Below are 22,943 nucleotides of genomic sequence, written 5' to 3'. Positions count from 1 at the left end.
TCCTTGTCCTCATCCTCGTACTCGTCCTCCGCCTCCTCATCCTCCTCGTCCTTCTCCTCATCCTCCTTGGCCTCCTCCTCGTCCTCATCCTCCTCGTCCTCCTCATCCTCGTCCTACTCATCCTCATCCTCCTCATCATCCTACTCCTCATCCTCCTCGTCCTCATCCTACTCCTCCTCCTCCTCCTCGTCTTCCTCGTCCTCTTCCTCCTCGTCCTCGACCTCATCCTCCTCATCCTCGTCCTCCTCGTCCATGACCTCCTCGTCCTCCTCGTCCTCGACCTCGTCCTCGTCCTCGTCCTCCTCATCTTCATCCTCCTCATCCTCGACCTTGTCCTCCTCGTCCTCATCCTCATCCTCCTTGTACTCGACCTCCTCATCCTCGACCTCGTCCTCCTCGTCCTCGACCTCGTCCTCCTCATCCTCGACCTCGTCCTCCTCATCCTCGACCTCGTCCTCCTCATCCTCATCCTCGTCCTCCTCATCCTCGTCCTCGACCTCGTCCTCCTCATACTCGTCCTCGTCCTCCTCATCCTCGTCCTCATCCTCATTCTCATCCTCGTCCTCCTCCTCCTTGTCCTCCTCGACCTTGTCCTCGTCCTACTCGTCCTCATCCTCATCATCTTCATCTTCGTCCTCGTCCTCCTCGTCCTCGTCCTCATCCTCCTCATCTTTGTCCTCGTCCTCCTCGTCCTCGTCCTCCTCGTGCTCGTCATCCTCGTCCTCATCCTCATCCTCCTCATCCTCCTCATCCTTGACCTCATCCTCGTCATCATCGTCCTCCTCGTCCTCCTCCTCGTCCTCGTCCTTCTCGTCCTCCTCGACCTCGTTCTCCTCGTCCTCATCCTCCTCATCATCCTCATCCTCGACCTCATCCTCCTCATCCTCGACCTCGTCCTCCTCGTCCTCGTCCTCCTCGTCCTCATCCTCGGCCTCCTCGTCCTCTTCATCCTCGTCCTCCTCATCCTCGTCCTTGTCCTCCTCGTCCTCCTTGTCCTCATCCTCGTCCTCCTTGTCGTCATCCTCCTCAACCTCGACTTCGTCCTCCTCGTCCTCGTCCTTCTCGTCCTCCTCGACCTCATTCTCCTCGTCCTCATCCTCATCTTCGACCTCGTCCTCCTCATCCTCAACATCATCCTCCTCATCCTCTTCATCCTCATCCTCGTCCTCCTCTTCCTCATCCTCCTCTTCCTCCTCCTCGTCCTCCTTGTCCTCATCCACCTCATCCTCGCCCTCCTCCTCCTCGTCCTCCTCGCCCTCCTCCTCGTCCTTCTCGTCCTCATCCTCATCCTCCTCCTCGTCCTCCTCCTCGTCCTCATCCTCCTCGTCCTCATCGTCCGCATCCTCCTCGTCGTCCTCCTCCTCCTCCTCCTCGTCCTCCTCATCCTCATCCTCCTCGTCCTTGTCCTCTTCGTCCTCATCCTCCTCGTCCTCGTCCTCCTCGTCCTTCTCGTCCTCATCTTCGTCCTCGTCCTCGTCCTCCTCATCCTCCTCCTCCTCGTCCTCCTCCTCCTTCTCCTCCTCGCTCTCAACCTCATCCTCCTCCTTCTCGTCCTCCTTGTCCTCGACCTCGTCCTCGTCCTCGTCCTCCTCGTCCTCATTTTCCTCGTCCTCGACCTCGTCTTCCTCATCCTTGACCTCGTCCTCCTCATCCTCCTCATCCTCGTTGTTCTCAACCTCATCATCCTCATCCTCGTCCTCATCTTCCTCAACTTCGTCCTCGTCGTCCTTGTGCTCTTCCTCGTCCTCCTCATTCTCCTTGTCCTCTTCCTCCTCGTCCTCATCCTCCTCCTCCTCGTCCTCGTCCTCCTCGACCTTGACCTCGTCCTCCTTGTCCTCGTCCTCCTCGACCTCGTTCTCCTCATCCTCCTCATCCTCATCCTCCTCATCCTTGTCCTCCTCATCCTCGTCCTCCTCATCCTCGTCCTCGTCCTCCTCGTCCTCGTCCTCCTTGTCCTCGACCTCGTCTTCGTCCTTCCCATCCTCCTTGTCCTCGACCTCGTCCTCCTCGTCCTCATCCTCCTTATCCTCCTCTTCCTCCTCCTCGACCTCCTCATCCTCGCCCTCCTCGTCCTCATCCTCCTCGTCCTCGTCCTCCTCGTCCACCTCGTCCTCCTCGTCCACGTCCTCCTCTTCCTCGTCCTCCTCGTCCTCGTCCTCCTCATCCTCCTCTTCCTCCTCCTCCTCGTCCTCCTTGTCATCCTTATCCTCGTCCTCCTCATCCTCGTCCTCATCCTCCTCCTCATCCTCGTCCTCCTCTTCCTCGTCCTTCTCCTCGACCTCCTCCTCCTCCTCCTCGTCCTCCTCGTCCTCGACCTCGTCCTCCTCGTCCTCGACCTCGTCCTCCTCGTCCTCCTCACCCTCGTCCTCCTCGTCCTCCTCCTCCTCCTTGTCCTCATCCTCCTCGTCCTCGTCCTCCTCCTCATCCTCCTCATCCTCGACCTCGTCCTCCTCATCCTCGACCTCGTCCTCCTCGTCCTCGTCCTCGACCTCGACCTCTTCCTCCTCATCCTCGACTTCGTCCTCGACCTCTTCCTCCTCATCCTCGACTTCGTCCTCGTCCTCCTCATCCTCCTCGTCCTCATCCTCCTCGTCCTCATCGTCCTCCTCATCCTCAACCTCGTCCTCCTCCTCCTCGACCTCGTCCTCCTCGTCCTCGTCCTCCTCGTCCTTGACCGCCTCCTCCTCATCCTCGTCGTCCTCATCCTCATCCTCCTCATCCTCCTCGTCCTCCTCATCATCCTCATCCTCCTCGTCCTACTCCTCCTCGTCCTCCTCCTCATCATCCTCATCATCCTCGTCCTCCTCCTCCTTGTCCTTGTCCTCATCCTCCTCCTCCTCCTCATCCTCATCCTCCTCCTCATCCTCCTCCTCATCATCCACCTCCTCCTCCTCCTCATCCTCCTCCTCATCATCCTCCTCTTCATCCTCATCATCATCTTCATCATCATCATCTCATCATCATCATTATCATCCTCATCATCATCCTCCTCCTGATCATCATCATCATCCTCATCCTCATCATCATCATCCTCCTCATCATCATCCTCCTCCTGATCATCATCAACATCATCATCATCCTCATCAGCCACGTCCTCAGGGGATAGCCCTTGTCTCCAAGTAGCCATCCGGTAAGTTGGTCTGGCGGACTGAATTGCGGAGGCTCACTAGACTGGCGCAGTATGAAGGAGTCATGGCAACTGCCAGGGTACATGGCATAAACATGCAAAATCTCCTTCTTGTGGTCACACACCAGCTGAACATTGAAGGAGTGGAAGCCCTTGCGGTTGATAAAAATACCTGGATTGTGATGGGGTGCCCTAAGGGCCACATGTGTGCAGTCAACGACGCCCTGCACCCTTGGAAAGCCTGCCAGGTGAGCTAATCCAACTGCTCGCGCCGTGACACTTGCTTGATCCTTGGTGAAATGGATGTGATTGTGCGCAATGGCAAAGAGGGCATCGGTTACCTGCGTGATGCAAGTGTGTGCGGCCACCTGGGAGATGCCGCTGATGTCTGCTGCTGATCCCTAGAATGAGCCTGAGGCAAAAAAGTTGAGTGCGGTGGTGACTTTGACGGTCACTGGTAAGGGTTGTCCACCTGGTCCTCTGGGCAGCAGGTCTTGCTGTAGCATTGCGCAGATGTCAGTCACTACCTCTCGCGAAAGTCGGAGCTGCCTTTGGCACTGCTGCTCAGACATGTTGAGATAGGTGACCCTGCGTCTGTAGACCCTATTTGGGGGCTATCTCCTGCACCGATGGGCTTCCAGGCGCTGGCCCCTTCTGGCTTGTGCAGCCTCAGGTGGGTGAGCAGCAGCCTGGTGCTCCTGCTGGTGCTGCTGTTGCTGGTGCTGCTGTTGTTCCTGGTTCTGCTGCTGCCATGGCTGCTGCTCAATCTCCTCTAATGCCCAGATGAGAAGGAAATAAATGGCTCCCGTGCTTCTGGTATATGCCTCAATTGAGGAAGCGCTGAGTGAAGGTGGCCAGAGGGGTTTCCCAGGAGGCCACACTGGAGATTGGTGTGAGGCTCCAACCTTCCACAGGTGTGGTTAAGCCTTGTAAAATTTGCCCCAGACCTAAAACCACTAAGTCCTGCCACCTGCAAATGATGGTTGATCAAATTCCTCTTTAATGGTTGACCTGCAGTTGATAGTCAGCAAACCAATAGTGCTCCTGCCAGGTTTCACATTCATGTTTCCCACCAGGCGTGCTTTACGTGAGGAAAGGGTTAAAGTTGCAAGGGCCTGTTAAAATAGGATTATAGAGGCCATTTAGTAGTAATTAAGGGCCTTAAAGACCAGTCCCACCTGTTGGATGCGGGACGGAGTCGGGGCCATCAGACACGCCTGAGTTAAAATTGCTCGGAGTCAGGAACCAGGCGGGGGGGTGGGGGTCCTGCCTGCCAGTTTTTGCGATTTTAACCCCCCACATGCCTCCAAGCCCGACTCCATGGCTCAATGAAAATCAAGCCCTATGCCTCTATTTCAAAGCCCAGAATCCCATATGTTTTATTAACTGTTTTGTTCACCTGTCCTGCCACCTTCAAAGATTTGTGCACAAACACCCCCAGGTTGTTGCACCCCCTGAGCGGCGGCAGCATCGGAGGAGACAGTATGGGCTCGATTTTCCAAGCCCCGAGGAGGTGGGACAGCACGTAAAATCGGAGAAATTGGGGGCGGGTGGCAAACCCGCCCCCATCCCACCTCCGTGTCCTTTTGCCAGGAGGCGGGAAGATGTGTAGCTTCAGGTCCCATCTCCTGGAGGCGGCAAAGGCTTTTAATCCTTTTAACTGCCAGTTAACAGGCAGAAAAAGGGATTAGTGCCATTTTACCTTCACAGGTGAAGGCTTCCTGACCTCGGAGGACCCCGCCAGATTGGAGGAGACGTGGAGGAGGTCTGCGGCGGTCGGAGGCACCTGGAAGTAAGGTGTAGAAGTGAGTGATGGCTGCAAGTGTGGAGTGGTAAGTATGCAAGGTGAGTGATAAGTTTAAAAAAGTGTTCACTTACCTTTTTTTACTTCTGTAGCCTTTAGCCGTGCTGGATCGGGAGAGCAGACATCCATTTTGTCAATTTCAGGTAATGGCTGATGGACCCTCCGATCCATCAGACATCTGAAATTTACTTTTTACAATGTTTTTTCAGTCCTCACCACAAAAACGAATCAAACTCAAGAGAATGTCAGTGTTTGACAGCTTCACAGAGCTGTCAAACGCTGTCATTTCTTCTTTCAAGAAGTCTTGACAGATAGCACGTCTGACGTTTGTGGTGTATGTAACCGTTCCACCTTTAAGAGAACTATTTTAAGAGATGCACTACTTTATCTTGGCTGCTGTATACTGTAATACCGGTGGTGACCACACCGGTATATAAGTGCTGTGTAATGATTTATTGGGCAGTTCAGCCTGACCTCCGACTAGTAAAGACCTGTTGAATTTACTCTTGTGGTCTGTGTGCAGTGATTCTTATTAACAATAACTAGAACACACAGACTTAACAGTGGCGACGATGACGATCTTACCCTGCGGCAGAGATATATCCAAGGCAGTTTAACGGGCGTCGAGAAGAGGCATCCGCCCTCATCATCCTGCTGAGAAAAGACTCGGGTCTGAAGAGCAAGGAAGAATCCTGACACGAAGCCTTCCATCAGCAACAGGCAGTGATCATCCCTTCTATCACGGTGGTGGGTAAGCCGATCAGCGACGAGCAGCAAGTCGGCCACGTTGGCTGTGAAGTAGGGGAGGGAAAAACGGAGGATATAAGGGCGGAGAACTCGACCACGGCCGGGGAAAAGAGCCGGACAGAAGTCGGGGCCAGAGGCGCTGAGACTGGGGCAGCGTAAGGCACGGGAGCCGCGGTGAATGCAAACGCAGCCGGTGTAAAAGACCGGGCTGCAAGCGGGCTGGGAGACGCAACAGCGTCGAGAGTGAGCTCAACCGCGACCGGGGAAAAAGGCCGGGCAGCTACCGAGGCCGCGAGGCGCGGGATAAAAAATTTTAAAAAACCCGGAGAACTCAGCCGCAGCCGGGGGAAAGGACCGGACTGCAAGAGAGGCTGGGAGGCACGATTTGAGAACCGCTGGAGAGGGCGAACGCAGCAATACGGCAATCGCCATTACAGCCAGCGGGGGAGAAAGGCAAACGCGGGAAGCCGCCATTTTCGTAGGCGGGGGAAGAAGACAAGCGCGGGAAACCGCCATTTTGAAAAAAAAAAAATTCTTTTTGTTTCTCAAGAAGATTGCGAGGATGCCTAAGCGTGGTAACATCAATGATTTCGATCCCGATGTTGAAGATTGGGCCACGTATGTAGAACACATAGAGATTTATTGTAAGGCAAATAAAATATCAGATGAAGATAAAGCACTAACCTTACTAAACTCAATGGGTGCGAAGACATACGGGCTATTGAAGCATCTTCTATCACCAGCTAAACCGGCGGATCAGGATTTCGCTAATATTGTTGCTGTCCTGAGAAATCATTTGAACCCCACACCGCTGATGTTAGCGGAACGATTTAAATTTTATGCGAGAACACAACTGAAAGAGGAAAGCAACGCGGAGTATTTAATTGAACTGCGTAAGCTAGCGAAATACTGTCAGTTTGGGGAAAGACTGACAGAGGCACTGAGAGACAAATTCGTGTGTGGATTGTCGAAAGAACGAACACAAAAGCGGCTGCTTGAAGAGAATGATCTTACACTTGATGAGGCTGTCACTAATGCAGCATCGCACGAAGCCGCAGCGAGAGGCACTGCGGAAATGCAGCTGAAGGCAGCGGTACTCAGCGTAGATCAAATGGCTTTGGGTACAGCGAAAGGTTATCGTTGTGGAAAGACAACACACGATCAGAACCAATGCTGGTTTAAAAATCGGGAATGTAGAAAATGTGGCAAGCTTGGTCACATAGCTAAAGTATGCCGGTCAGGAAAGAAGACCAGCAACAAAAAGTCACCGCAGGAAAAGTGCAGAAAGGTACATAAGGTGGCTGAGAAGAGTTCAGATGAACAGAATTCGGATTCAGACTCCAACAGCAAGGAACTGGGTAGTCTGAGAATTCACAATGTGAGTAAGGAAGCTGACCTACAAAGTATCTGGGTCACACTTCAGATAGCAGGAGTCCAAGTGAAGATGGAATTGGACACCGGATCGACGTTGACGGTCATGAATAAGCAAGATTACAAAAGGTTATTCACACATATTCCCCTACAGGATACGGAGATAGTATTGCAGACATACACGGGGCAAAGAGTATACCCCATCGGAAAGATAAAAGTCAAGGTGGTACACAAGGGCAAAGAACACCAAGGAATGGACTTATATGTACTACCTGAGGGAGGTCCACCACTTCTGGGACGGGAGTGGATCAGGAAAATAAATATGGACTGGCACTCCCTAAAAGCAATAACGGTAGATTCCGGAAAAAAAAAAAGATGTCAAACCTGAACAATTGTCCAGAATATTGGATGAGGTTAAAGAGGTGTTCCAACAGGGACTGGGAACACTGAGAGGAATTACGGCAAAAATCAAGATTGCAGAACATGCAAACCCAAAATTTTTCAAAGCCAGACCGGTACCTTATGCGATACGACCTGCTGTGGAAGCTGAGCTGGAAGGGCTAGAACGTTCAGGAGTACTGTCTAAGGTGGACTGGAGTGAGTGGGCCGCGCCCATTGTTCCCGTCATGAAGCGTTCATCGAGTAACGAGCCAGGGGAACCGGGGAAGGTCCGCATCTGTGGAGACTTCAAGATCACGGTTAATCCGCTGCTTCACACGGTGCAATATCCGCTTCCGCGGATTGAGGATATCTTTGCTTCATTGTCTGGTGGGAAACACTTCACCAAGATAGACCTGGTGCAAGCGTACTTACAGATGGAAGTTGAGGAAGAGTCGCGCCAGTATCTCACAATCAACACGCACAGAGGCTTGTATCGATATAATAGACTGGTTTTTGGAGTGGCTTCGGCTCCAGCAATTTGGCAGAGGGCCATGGAACAGGTATTACAGGGAATTCCAAGCACTCAATGTTACTTGGACAATATCCTGATTACAGGAGATGACGATGAGGAACACCTTGCAAATTTGAAACTGGTGCTCACCAGATTGAAGGAATATGGACTTCGAGTTAATCGCCAGAAATGTGAGTTCTTTCAGAAACGGATCTCGTACTGTGGTCATGTCATTGACCAGGAGGGGCTGCACAAGTCACCTGACAAGATCGAAGCTGTTGTGAAGGCTCCCGCTCCGGAAAATGTATCCCAGTTGAGGTCATTCCTAGGGTTGATTAACTATTACCATAAGTTTCTGCCAAATCTATCCACGGTGTTGCACCCGCTGAACGCTCTTTTGCAGAAAGAAGTACCATGGAAGTGGAGCGAGGACTGTAAGAAGGCCTTTCGCAAAAGCAAGGCATTGATCACCTCAGAGGAAGTGTTGGCTCACTTCAACCCAACGCTATCTATTCGTTTAGCTTGTGATGCTTCTCCTTATGGTATTGGAGCAGTACTCTCACACAAGTTGCCAAATGGCTTGGAAAGGCCAGTCGCATTTGCATCCAGATCATTGACCTCCGCTGAGCGCAACTATGCTCAGATAGATAGGGAGGCTCTCAGCCTTTTGTGGGGAGTAAAGAAGTTTAATCATTACCTGCAGGGCCAGAAGTTCACACTGCTGACAGACCACCAGCCGTTGGTATCCATTTTTAACCCTAAGAAGGGTGTTTCGGTGATGACAGCATAGAGGCTCCAGAGATGGTCCCTTTTCCTAGGGGCACATCAATATCAGATAGAATTCAAAGGTACAAAGCAGCATGGTAATGCTGATGGGCTGTCGCGCCTGCCACTACCTACTGAGGAGGAGGCACCGACGGTTGACTCGGTGGAGTTATTTCACTCGACTGTCATCGAATGTTTACCTGTCACCAATGCAAATATTGAAAGGGAGACTAGGAATGACCCGACACTGTCCCGGGTCTACGAATTGACAGTAAAGGGATGGCCAGCCCATGGTGATCCACTGTTACCGGCATTCTCAGCAAGACGAGAACAGCTGTCCATCTGTCAGGGAACATTGATGTATGGAACAAGGGTGATTATTCCTCCTAAGTTAAGAGAGAGAGTTCTAAAAGAACTACATGAAGGTCATCTGGGGGGAGTCAAGATGAAAAGCCCTGCTAGGGCTTATGTGTGGTGGCCGGGTATCGACCAACAGATAGAGGATCTGATGAAAAGTTGTTCAGGGTGCCAAAAAGTCCAAAATGCACCTCCAATTGCACCGCTGCATCCATGGGAATGGCCTTCAACCCCATGGCAATGTGTACATATTGACTTTGCTGGTCCATTCATGGATTCCATGTTTTTAATTGCGGTGGACGCACATTCTAAATGGCCAGAAGTGATTAAAATGACTACCACTACCTCGGAGAAGACGATCGCGGTGCTAAGAACGATATTTGCAAGAAATGGATTGCCAGAGCAAATATGTTCAGACAACGGACCACAGTTCGTGTCAGAGGAATTCCAGAAATTCCTGAAGAAGAATGGGGTGAAACATTATACCTCTGCCCCATATCATCCAGCTATGAATGGGCTGGCCGAGAGGTTTGTACAGACGTTCAAAAAGGCAATAAAGGCCATGAGCGAAGATCAGATTCCACTGCAACACAAGGTGGACAATTTCCTACTGGCATATCGAAACGCCACCCATGCAACAACAAACCAAAGTCCTGCCATGATGTTCTATAACAGGAGGTTGCGGTCCAGGTTGGACTTGTTAAAACCAAATGTGCGGAGGGAAGTCGAAAACAAACAGTTCCAGCATATCAATAACAAGCCCACTCGGAGTTTTGAAATAGGACAACTGGTGTTAGCCAGGGACTATAAAAATGAGAAATGGCAATCTGGAACAATTCGGGCCAGACAAGGACCCCTGATGTACACGGTAGATGTTGGTGAAAATGTAATGCGACGTCATGCTGACCAACTGGTGGGACCGAGAACAAGGGTCGAGCCCATGGTTTCGACAGAGACAACCGTGGAGGAAGTTAGTGAACCTGAAGCATCTACCTCAGAAGTGAATATACCTGATGATGATGTCCTATCCATAGGGGATCAACTAGATGAGTCACCCCAGCAACGAGAACCAGAGACCCCTGAAAGGCGTTATCCGTCTCAGATCAGGAGGCCTCCTCAGAGACTGAATCTGTGAACTGTTTTTACATGAAGTTGTGTATATATGTTATTATGTTATGTTTAATGGGGAATATATACTGTTAAGCTAAAAAGGGATGATTGTGGTGTATGTAACCATTCCACCTTTAAGAGAACTATTTTAAGAGATGCACTACTTTATCTTGGCTGCTGTATACTGTAATACCGGTGGTGACCACACCGGTATATAAGTGCTGTGTAATGATTTATTGGGCAGTTCAGCCTGACCTCCGACTAGTAAAGACCTGTTGAATTTACTCTTGTGGTCTGTGTGCAGTGATTCTTATTAACAATAACTAGAACACACAGACTTAACAACGTTGATCTGATCTGTCAGTGACTTCTTCCCTAATTGGCTTGCTGAGCCCGCTGGGCCGGCTTAACAAGCTCAATCAGGGGGAAATCCCTCTGAATGGTCAGGCGAGGTTGGAGGCAGGATATTGACATGACAAGCAGCAGTCCCGCCTCCAAGGCGCCTCCATTAACAAAATCCAGCCCTATATCTCTGGTGAATTCAAAAACAACAAAAAAACAAGGAGTGACATCACAGAACAGCAGGTAGGTGATTGGTGGGTGAGTGTTAACATTTTTTCTCTCTAAGCTAGGACAGTGGATTAAACTAGGAGCGGGAAACTAAAACGTACTTTATTAAATTAAAAACTTAACTAGATAAACTAATTGATATAACTATAAATAAATTGTTGAATAAAGATTTTAAATAACTCAATAAATAAAACAAGGTTAGACTAAGATATGGCAGGGCAGGTTGTGTGTCTGGGCTGCAGTATGTGGGGGTTTGTGGACAGAAAGATTGCCCCAAGCGAACATGTCTGCAGGAGATGCCTCCATCTCGAATCACTCCGGCTCAGTCATTGAGCAGGAGTGCGAGTTGGAGATGCTCCAACACAAAAGGGAGGGGGAAGAGTATCTGGACAGTTTGCTCCAAACTTCAGTCACAACTCGTAGAGAGGTGCAGCTGTAGAACGGGGTTGGTGTGACCGATTGTATACAGAGTTAGGGGAACCCAGGTAAGAAAGGGAACGAGGAGCCACAGAAACTGATCCTATCCAACAGGTACAATGTACTTGCTACCTGTAAGGATAAGGATAAAGCCTGTCTGTTAGAAATCAGGGTGTCCAAAACGTATATGGTTATGCGAACAAAATTGTGACTCGAATAATGCTGTGTTTACAGGATGATATTAGAACTGGAGACAAAATTTCTCCTCAAACTAGTATCAGAATAATTGGATAGATGCTTAGAATCTGCTTATGTTTTGGTTCCCTGCAGATGTTATAGCATTCCGCAGTGTGACGGTCATATATAATCTTGTTTCCAAGCTAACTATCTGCTGTTTTCAAGTTAGGCTTTCAACATTGACCAACCAAGGCCCAGCATTATATTCCTTCCATTACTGCTAATAACCATATTATAGTGCTAAGTTAGAATTTTGACTTTGTTTAACAAAACTGCTTTAAAATGCATAAGTTAACCAGTGTATGAGAATAGAATAGAAGATACCTTTGGGAATTTAATGATTAATTCCATGGTACAGTAGTCTGATAATGAAATAGTTAGCTTTGCATAGCTAAAGCTGCATGAACAGCATGAACATAAATAATTGATAACAAGCAGTTACGAACATCTGATGGTCGCGAATGGCATGTCTGACTCCAAGCTAGGGAGGATAGGGACAAGGGTGATAAGAGTAATTCCGATGAGTAGGCCTTCAAAACTTATAAACAATAAAGCATGTGTAATGATTGTGAAGACACCTCCTGTAGGGGAGGGCTTTCATCCAAGAATTGAAGCAAAGAAATTGATGCCCCATTGGGTAATGAGGTTTATGGGGAATCTCTATAGGTTAAATGGTCTTGTCAATAATTTGGCCTCAAGCTCACCCCTAAAAAGAAAATAAAAGTAACACCCTGAGTGCTTGCTCACACAGATGGTGGGGGGAGAGCCAAGCAGAAGTTGGGCTGGTCAAACGCTCTTTTGAGAGTGATCCCATGATCACCAACTCGAGGGCTCCAGAGAGAGAGAGGCCGGAAGCCAGAGAACTGTTCACACACGCCAACCGTCTGTCTCTCCGATCGGGACTGGTATCAGCTGCTTGTCATGGTCATAAGTTATTGCTTTATAACTAGTGTTGTGTCTCCTTGTGTTATACTATATATATTACAGACACTTTTAGTTCATTTTTAGTTAGTGCTTTTACTAAGCTGTATTCTTGCTTTTGTTACAGTGCTGCCGCATGGTGCGGAGTGATACAAGATGTTCGACGCTGCACTGTGCACTGCCCGTGCACAGTGTGCCACATAGCAATATAACCACACCATACCAAAGTAGTTCCATACCAAAGTAGTTCCATTTAACGATGTGATACTATAACAATGTAACATCCCTCTTTCTCAAAAAAACTAAAACATGAAATTTAACAATTTAAATTAACAAATATTATATCTAAACTATTATTATCAACTACAAAAAATCGTGAGTTTTTTTTTATTCGCAATATCGCTCAGGTGGTTGGATGTTGTCCCTCCATCTTGTGGATTTGGTGGTGACTATTCCTCTCTGCTGTGTTTTGGTGTGTTCCGCTCTCGTTGTTGTTGTTGCTGTCGTCTTTGGAGTTGGAGTGTGCATGCTTGTGGTTGTTTGATTTGTAACGCTTGTTTCTGGTGTTGTACTGCTTGTGGTAGCTGGTGTTGTCAATGTTGCTGATGTTGTCTGCTGCTTATCCAGTTCAGGTGAAGGTCTGATGTGGAGTTTGTTCCATCTGTATTGGTTACCAGGTTCAGTCTCTATGAAGTAGGATCTTGGAGTATCTGCTTTTCCAATAACCTTGGCTGGATTCCAGGTTTTCAACACCGGGTCTTGCACATGCACTGATTGTCCATTCAGCAATTCTGGTAGCGTCTTTGCATGTTTATCGTAATGTTTGCTTCCTACGATTTGTGCTTCTGCCAGCTTTTGTCTGAAGTCCTCCTGGTCCTGGGGAGGATGTATTTTTGCTGGTAGTGTAGTCTTAAACTTCCTCCCATTCAGCAATTTCATGTCTGCTTTCAGTGGTGTTGATCTGAGTGATAGGAGGGCAAGGTCTTGGTCTTCCCCCATCTCACTACTTTTGATGAGAGTTCTCTTGACAGTCTGGATCTGTCTTTCGATGAACCCGTGTCCCCTTGGGAAATGTGGGGATGAGGTTACTATTTTGAACCCATACTTTTCTGCCAGAGCTCTGAATTCATTCGATGTGAACTGGGTTCCATTGTCACAGATTACCTTTTCCGGGATTCCTTGTTCAGCAAACAAGCTCTTTGTAATCCTGGTGGTAGTTGTGGCTCTCAAGTCTTTCATCCTTCTCACAAAAGGAAGCTTGGAATAGTAATCTGCCACTATGAGATACCATTCTTGATTGCACATGAAGAGATCTGCCCCAACAGTGTGCCATGGTCTTGACGGTATTTCACTAGGTATCATCTCCTCTTTCTGTTGTGTATTTCTGTATTTCTGGCATATACCACATGCAGAGACCATCTGTTCGATATTTTTGTACATGCCTATCCAGTATACAGCTGATCTAGCTCTCAGCTTGCATTTCTCCATTCCCATGTGGCCTTCATGTATGAGATGGAGAAGTTGTGTCTGCATCGTCTTTGGCACGATGATCCTCGATCCAGCAAGGAGAATACCGTCTTCTACTGCAATATTGTCTTTAATCATCCAGTATTAATGAATTGTCACCTGTACCTGCTGGGTTCTCTCCGGCCACCCCTGTATTACTTATTGTGTGAGTAGTTGCAATTCCTCATCTTTGCTAGTCTCATCTCTGATTTGACTGAGCTTTGTAGGGGTAACACTTACTAAGTGGTGGATTAACGTCACTGAAGATAGACAGCAACACCCCACTGGAGGGGTTTAATCCCAGGATCACTGGCCCCTCAGTGTCAGTGACATAGAACATGCAGTTGATGTTCTTTTATGTGTCCCTTTGATAAAGGTTATTCCGAGTTGTTTAATCTCACTCCCCCCGTATGCTGTCAGCGTGACATTACTTGCCTTTAAACAACCGCTTTTCGGGTAGCCATCTTCTCTCAGGTTTTTGGGAAAGATCTGCTGGTACAGTCTCAATGGGAGAATGTTGCTCTGAGCCCCTGTGTCCAGCTTCAACTTTAAGTTGATGGTTGTGGGCTGACCTTTGACCTTTTTTTAAATTTGGATGATGGTGTGTAATTCTCTCCTCGGAGTATTTTCCGCTCTGGACATCTCGTGAAGCTGTATCTTTATGGTTTCGATGTTTAGTGCATTGTCGTGATCATCATCATCATCCTGCTCATCCATGGCATGGATATTGTGTTACTTTCTCTGGTTCTGCTGTCCGCCTTTGTTTTTGATGTATGTTCCTCCTTTCTTTGTTCTACACCTCTTTTCCCAGTGGTTTAGTTTGCCACATGCATTGCAGCTTGTTCCATATGCTGGACATTTCCTCTTGTCTGTGTAATCGTGTGGTCTTCCACAATTTCTGCACATGTTTCCCCCGTTGTCATGTGCATGTCTTTGTGTGTTGTACTTTTCTCTCACTGCATCTACTCTGTTGTCCGTCTCAGAAGCCGTCCGCATGTCAGCCGTTTGAGAAATCAGCGTTTTCATTTGCTGCTTCATGGCTTCATGAGCTCTCGCAGTATCTATAGCCTCTGTTATTCCAAGCTTTTCTTTTCCTATCAGTGCTTTTTGTACCTCTACATGCGCTGACCCCCATATTAGCTGGTCCACAAGCCTTTCCTCCATTTCCTTAAACTTACACTTGCTGTCTTCATTTCTCAGCCTTGTCAGGAAATTGTCAGCTGTTTCACCGGGTTCCTGTCTTAGACTCTGGAATTTGTATCTGTGTATACGGTGATTGGATTTAGGCTCTAGATGGTTGCTGAATTTATCAAAAATTGTCGCTGGGTTTTCCTTTTCCTCTTCAAACTCCAGCTATTATACAAATCTAGGCCTTTTTCTCCTGTCCACAACAGAATGTAACTAACCTTTTCCTCGTTGGTAGTACCCTTCAGGAAGCTTTTGAATGTAAGCTCACATTTCTGTTTGAACTTGCGGAATGCTTCTACTATATCTTCGGCTTCCCAGTTAATGAGGGGTTGCAGCTGCACAGTCAGTGCAGCGGCAGCCGTCATTTTAGTTTCCCGTACGATTCACTTTCAATCGCCGCAGACACCGGCACTCACAATCAGCCCATAAAATCACTTTTCGTCTTATTCGTAGTTCGTATAGCAGAATTTGTACTCACTTATACCGCTGCCACCATGTTGTGTCTCCTTGTGTTCTTATACTATATATATTACAGACACTTTTAGTTCATTTTTAGTTAGTGCTTTTACTAAGCTGTATTCTTGCTTTTGTTACAGTGCTGCTGCATGGTGCGGAGTGATACAAGATGTCCGACGCTGCACTGTGCACTGCCCGTGCACAGTGTGCCACATAGCAATATAACTACACCATACCAAAGTAGTTCCATACCAAAGTAGTTCCATTTAATGATACGATACTATAACAATGTAACAACTAGCATGTTATATTCCATCTTAAACTCTGATTAAACACAATATACCCACCATATTGGTTTGCACTCGATCCTGATTATTTGAAAGACTAGAGATAAGCTACTAATTGGCCTTAATCTCTACATGTCGGAAGGACAGCCAGAATGCGGACCATGGCACTTTGGAGCAGGAGGCTGTCCTAAGGGGGGAGGAGGAGAGGAAGTGTAATGTAGTATTAGTAAGGGATTCTATAATTAGGGGGACAGATAGCATCCTTTGTAAGTAAGATCGAGAGTCCCACATGGTATGTTGCCTTCCTGGTACCAAGGTGAGGGACATCTGAAACTGGCTTGAAAGGATATTGGAGAGGGAGGGGGAGGATCCAGTCATTGTGGTCCATGTTGGGACCAACAACATAGGGAAGAGTAGGTAAGAGGTCCTGTTTGGGGAGTACCAGGAACTAGGAGCTAAATTAAAGAACAGAATCTCAAGGGTTATAATCTCTGGATTATTACCTGAGCCACGTGCAAATTGGCATAGGGATAAGCTGATTAGGGAAGTGAACACATGGCTAAAGGAGTGGTGTGTGAAAGAGGGGTTCCACTTTGTTGGACACTGGCACCAGTATTGGGACAGGAAGGAACTGTACCACTGGGATGGGCTCCGCCTGAACTGGTCTGGGACCAGGGTCCTAGCGGAAAGGATAAATTGGGCGGTCACAAGGACTTTAAACTAGTACATGGGGGGGAGGGCTCATGTAGAAATTGTCGTATAAATAGTAGTTCAAAAACAAACGAAAGGTAAGAGAGTAGTGTAAAAGTAACAGTCAGAAATTGTGCTTTAGGCACTACATGAAAAGGGAAAACAAAAAGATGTAAAGTGATTAAACCAGAATAAGAAACAAGTGAGTAAAACATTACAGCTGAAGAACAGGCTAGACTGTGGCCCAAATAAGTATTTTTTATACAAACACACGGAGTATATAAGGAATAAATTGAATGAACTGAAGGCACAAATTCAAATTGGAGGGTATGACATGGTAGCCATTACTGAGACATGGCTGCAAGATGGTCAGGATGGGGAACTAAATACACCAGCTTATAAGGTCTACAGGAAAGATAGGGAAAATGGTAGAGTGGAATGAGGATATAACAAGAGGCAAGCAGGCAGTGGAGACTTTATGGGTAGAATTAAGAAATAGGAAAGGATTTAAGACTGTAGTGAGAGTTGTGTATAGGCCCCCTGGTAGCAGCTCTGAAGTGCTAGATTAGACAAGAGTGTAGCAAAGGCAAAGTGGTATTAATAGGGGATTTTAACTTTCATATAGATTGGGATAAGTAGACTAGCACCTGTCAGAAAGGTAGTGAATTTCTTGAGTGTGTCTAGGATAGTTTTCTATAACAATATGTCCTAGAAACAACAAGGGGGCAGGCCATATTAGATTTTGTAATGAATAATGAGCCAGATTTAGTTAACAACCTAACTGTGCATGAACATTTATCCAATAGCAATCATAACATGATCAAGTTTAATGTAGCGTTTGAAAGGAAGAATCGCGAAACAGCTACTAAGATTCTAGATTTGGGTAAGGCTGACTTCAACAGGATGAGACAGAGACTGTCCACAGTAAACTGGGCAAATCTGTTAATGGGTAAAATGACAGAAGATCAGTGGAAGATGTTCAAAAAAGAATTTAATGTGACACAGAACCAGTTTATACCCCTGAGGGGCAAGAGCGCTACTTGCCAAAAAAAAAGCCATGGACGACTAAAGATGTAAGGGACAGCATAAAAATAAAAGAAAAAACATAAAAAATGCAAAAAATAGCACAGATCCTGGCAAATAGGAACGATATAAAGAATAGCAAAGAGTCACAAATCAGACAGTAAGAGTTACATAAAAGGAGTATAAAAACAAACTTGCAAGGGATATAAAACTCAACAAAAGGGGGAAATTTTGGTAGATTAGCACTTCCCATTAGTGCCTGCAGTAGCTCTGGGGCGAGGTGAACCCAGCGTCACATGGCAAATCCAGCCCCCCACCCCCGTTGTGCCACCGGTACGAGGTACTACCGGGGACTTCAACACCAGGCAGATCGCGACTTCAATGAGCGTGCAATGCTCACCGGGTGCCCGATCTGAAAAATTCATTGTCGCCACTTACCTTAGTGCCTCGACCGGATAGCGACAGGGAAAGCTGGCGCACAGCTGACGGAAGCCGGCTCCAGCAACGCTATTTAAAGGCATCAGCATTAATCACTCACAGCTGTCAGGGCAGGTTAGTTTCAATGGCTTCTTGTCAGTTTCAGCCAGTGGAGCAGTTTCTATGAGTAATTTCAAGCTTCTTTTGTATCAGCAGTCTTCTGGCAAGTGCAAAGTGGCTATATTTATTGTTCAAAGATTCAAACTGCTACACTTGGTAACAGTAATGGGGGCTGTATTGGCATGCCACTGTAAGAATAAAAATATATGTTTTGTATGTGTGATGGACTCAAGACTATTAATATAAGATGTATGTAATGAAGATAAATTTGATGCATATGGATCTCCCCAGAGTAAGGCAACGGCGCGAAACTTAACAAAGGAAACCTGCATAACAGGATAACCCCCCACAGAGGCACCATCGAAACTCACCATCGAAACTCAGGAGCCACTAAAAGGTGTTAACAAACAATTAACTTAAGCAAGAAATGGTACCAGCCACTGCAGACAGACACATGTTCAAAGGAAAGCCAATCACGAACTGCCATGAAACTAAGACCTAATCCTGGAGTCTAAACAAGGAACCCAAAGGTTCTCTCTCTCTCTCTCTCTCTCTGGATAACCATGCAGAAAAGCAAGAAACCCTCTCTCTACAGACCAGACCAAGAAGCAAGGAAAAAGGCCACGTGCATTGCTTTACTCAGGGAAGTACAAGTCTGTGTAAATGTAACCCATTACCTTACATGTTGTAATCGAGTAGAGTCCATAAATACCAGTAGGCTATTGTTTTGATGTGCATGAGTGTGTGTGTTTAATAAACTTATTCCAAATTGTTTCAAAAGAATCGGTCTTGCTGTCAATTTAATGCCAGTCGAAATAAAAAGCTTACACCACTTCACCATCCAGGGGGGTGTAGGAGGGCATAGGCAGCCAGAAATACAGGAACACGTGCGTAGAGGGATGAGGAGCGATATCAGGGCTCTCACCAGGAGGCCTTACCCTCCAAGGTTATTTCGACAGCACTTCTCCTACCTTCAATTACACGAGGAGCAGTGTATTAGATGGCTCCACATCACCAAGGTGATGGACAGAACTCTTCCACCTCCTCCAAACAGACCTCCAGCCTCACACCAGGATGACTTAAACCTCAGATCCCTTTTGCTCACCACTTGCCCATCATACCACCCCTGTGTCATGCCATATCACAGCGTCCTCCTGGGTGCAAAGGTGAAATGAAGGAGACCACAAAATATTGCAAACTCCATTAATAAATTTATGCATAAACATATCACACATATCACATGAATTCTAATAACTAATGACCCTTGTGTCTGCCATAGTTGAATAGCTGCCATTGTGTGCAAGGCATGAGATGTGGGTGCGAATGTTGGTAGGTTGAGATTGTTGGTGGGTGAGCACTGGGGGTGTGGTGCTTTGGGCAGTGTGTGAAGCTTGTGGTACAGATGGTGATATGTAGCATTTGTTGAAGCATTCAATTACCCTGACCACCCGACTGAGGTGGATCTGCCATGAGCACACCTGCTTCAGTCCTCTGGCTCCTTCTCCTTGTGGTGCTTCTCCTTGCTGAGGCAGCTGCACAGCCAGTGATACTGTGAATGAGGTGCTGCAGCATCAATGAACCTCCCCTTTAAGTATTGGGAAAAGCCTGTGGCAATGATGAGTTCAGATTAGACCGCACCTGACATTGGTCCACCCTTTGAATGTAATACCACCGAGCTAGGCATTTAAGTCTTGATTTAGCGCCTCAATCATTTTTTTGAGCAGTGAGAATGAATTTTGCGTGCAGTCTAAAGCATTAGTGCCTGGTGCTAATTCACAAACTTTTCTAAAGATACTGCCCATTCCTGGGCTATAATGAGCTTCTAGCCCAAAGAATTTTTACAATTATATTAGGAAAAAGAAGGTAGTCAGGAGCAATGTTGGCCCCTTAAAAACTGAAAGTGGTGATATTGTCAATGATAATAAGGAAATGGTGGACATGTTGAATAATTACTTTGCATCAGTATTTACAGTTGAGGAAGAGGATAGCATGCCGGAAATCCCAAGGAAACTAATATTGAATCAGGGACAGGGACTCAATAAGATTAATGTAAGTAAAATAACAGTAATGAAGAAAATAATGGTACTAAAGAGTGACAAATCCCCAGGTCGAGATGGTTTCCATCCCAGGGTTTAAAGCATGTAGGAGAGCACATTGCAGGTGCCCTAACTATAATCTTCCAAAGTTCTCTCGATTCAAGAACCATTCCTTTGGATTGGAAAATTGCGCATGTCACTCTGCTATTTAAGAATTGCAAGAGAGGGAAATCAGGGAAATATAGACCAGTTAGCCTAACATCTGTTGTCATAGAGTCATAGAGTCATAGAGTTATACAGCACAGAAAGAGGCCCTTCGGCCCATCGTGTCTGCGCCGTCCATCAATCCCTGTCCAGTCTAATCCCATTTTCCAGCATTTGGTCCATAGCCTTGTATGCAATGGCATTTCAAGTGCTCATCCAAATGCTTCTTGAATGTTATGAGGGTTCCTGCCTCTACCACCCTTTCAGGCAGTGAGTTCCAGATTCCAACCACCCTCTGGGTGAAAAAGTTCCTCCTCAAATCCCCTCTAAACCTCCTGCCCGTTACCTTGAATCTATGCCCCCTTGTTATTGACCCCCTTACTAAGGGGAAAAGTTCCTCTTTATCTACCCTATCTATGCCCCTCATCATTTTGTACACCTCTATCAGGTCCCCCCTCAGCCTTCTTTGCTCCAAGGAAAACAACCCCAGCCTGTTTAGTCTTTCTTCATAGCTGAGGCGCTCCATCCAGGTAACATCCTGGTGAATCTTCTCTGCACCCTCTCCAAAGCAATCACATCCTTCCTATAGTGAGGCGACCAGAACTGCACACAGTACTCCAGCTGTGGCCTCACCAGCGTTTTGTACAGCTCCATCATAACCTCCCTGCTCTTATATTCTATGCCTCGGCTAATGAAGGCAAGTATCCCATATGCCTTTTTAACCACCTTGTCTACCTGTTCCGCTGCTTTCAGGGATCTATGTACATGTACACCAAGGTCCCTCTGACCCTCTGTACTTCCTAGGGTCCTACCACTCATTGTGTATTCCCTTGCCTTATTTGTCTGTCCAAAATGCATCACCTCGCACTTTTCAGGGTTAAATTTCATTTGCCACTTTTCCGCCCATCTGATCAACCCGTTTATATCGTCCTGTAGCCTGAGGCTTTCCTCCTCGCAATTTACCACCCCACCAATTTTCGTGTCATCTGCGAACTTACTGATCATACCTTTTACATTCTCATCCAAATCATTTATGTAGATCACAAACAGCAAGGGACCCAGCACCGATCCCTGAGGTACCCCACTGGACACAGGCTCCCAGTCACAAAAGCAACCTTCGACCATCACCCTCTGCCTCCTGCCACTCAGCCAGTTTAGGATCCAATGCGCCAAGGCACCCTGGATCCCATGGGCTCTTACCTTCTTGACCAGTCTCCTATGCGGGACTTTGTCAAAAGCTTTACTGAAACCCATGTAAACCACATCCACAGCATTTCCCTCATCCACACACCTAGTCACCCCCTCGAAAAATTCAATCAGATTGGTCAGACATGATTTACCCTTGACAAAGCCATGCTGACTATCCCCGATTAATCCTTGTCTCTCCAAGTGGAGGCTAATTTTGTCCCTCAGAATTTTTTCCAATAATTTCCCTACCACAGATGTTAGGCTCACTGGCCTGTAATTCCCTGGTTTATCCCTGCTACCCTTCTTGAATAATGGTACTACGTTAGCTGTTCTCCAGTCCTCTGGTACATCCCCTGTGGTCAGAGAGGTTCTGAAAATTTGTGTCAGAGCCCCTGCAATCTCCTCCTTTGCCTCACACAACAGCCTGGGATACATCTCATCCAGGCCTGGGGATTTATCCACTTTTTGGCCTGCTAAAACCGCTAGTACCTCCTCCCTCTCAATGCTAATATGTTCAAGTATGTCACAGTCCCCTTGCCCGATTTCTATGTCTACATCGTCTTTCTCCATAGTGAACACAGATGCAAAAAATTCATTCAAAACCCCGCCTACATCATCTGGCTCTACACACAGATTGCCACTTTGGTCCCTAATGGGCCCTACCCTTTCCCTGGTTATCCTCTTGCCCTTAATATACTTATAAAACATCTTAGGATTTTCCTTTATTTTGCTCGCCAGTGTTATTTCATGGCCCCTCCTCGCCCTCCTAATTTCTTTTTTAAGTATGCCCCTGCACTTTTTATACTCCTCTAGGGCTTCCTCCGTCTTTAGCCTTTTGTAACTGCCAAAAGCTCCCCTTTTTTTCCTAATGCATTCTTGTATATCCCTTGTCATCCAAGGTTCCCTTTGCTTGTTGGTCCCACCCTTGACCTTTACAGGAACATGTTGGCGTTGTACTCTCTCTATTTCCCTTCTGAAAGTCTCCCACTGCTTTGATGTGGATTTTCCTATAAGTAGCTGCTCCCAGTCCACTTTGGCCAGATCCTGCCTTATCATATTAAAATCGGCCTTCCCCCAATTTAGAACCCTTATTTCCGGGCCGTCTTTATCTTTTTCCATGACCACCTTAAATCTCACCGAATTATGGTCACTGTCTCCAAAATGCTCTCCTACTGACACTTCCACCACTTGCCCAGCTACATTCCCTAGAATTAGGTCCAGTACCGCCCCCTCTCTTGTAGGACTTTCTACATGTTGGCTCAAAAAGCTCTCCTGGATGCACTTTAAGAATTCTGCACCCTCTAAGCCTTTCACACTCTGACTATCCCAATTAATATTGGGGAAGTTGAAATCCCCCACTATTATTACCCTATTACTTTCGCACTTCTCTGCGATTTGCCTACATATCTGTTCCTCTATCTCCCCCTGACTGTTTGGGGGCCTATAGTACACTCCCAGCAAAGTGTTTGCCCCCTTTCTGTTTTTAAGTTCTACCCATATGGCCTCATTT

The sequence above is a fragment of the Somniosus microcephalus genome, chromosome 1 (assembly GCF_052327205.1).
Source record: "Somniosus microcephalus isolate GS21.2 chromosome 1, FLI_Smic_1.0, whole genome shotgun sequence".
NCBI classification, from domain to species: Eukaryota; Metazoa; Chordata; class Chondrichthyes; order Squaliformes; family Somniosidae; genus Somniosus; species Somniosus microcephalus.
This window is presented reverse-complemented; position numbering follows the sequence as displayed.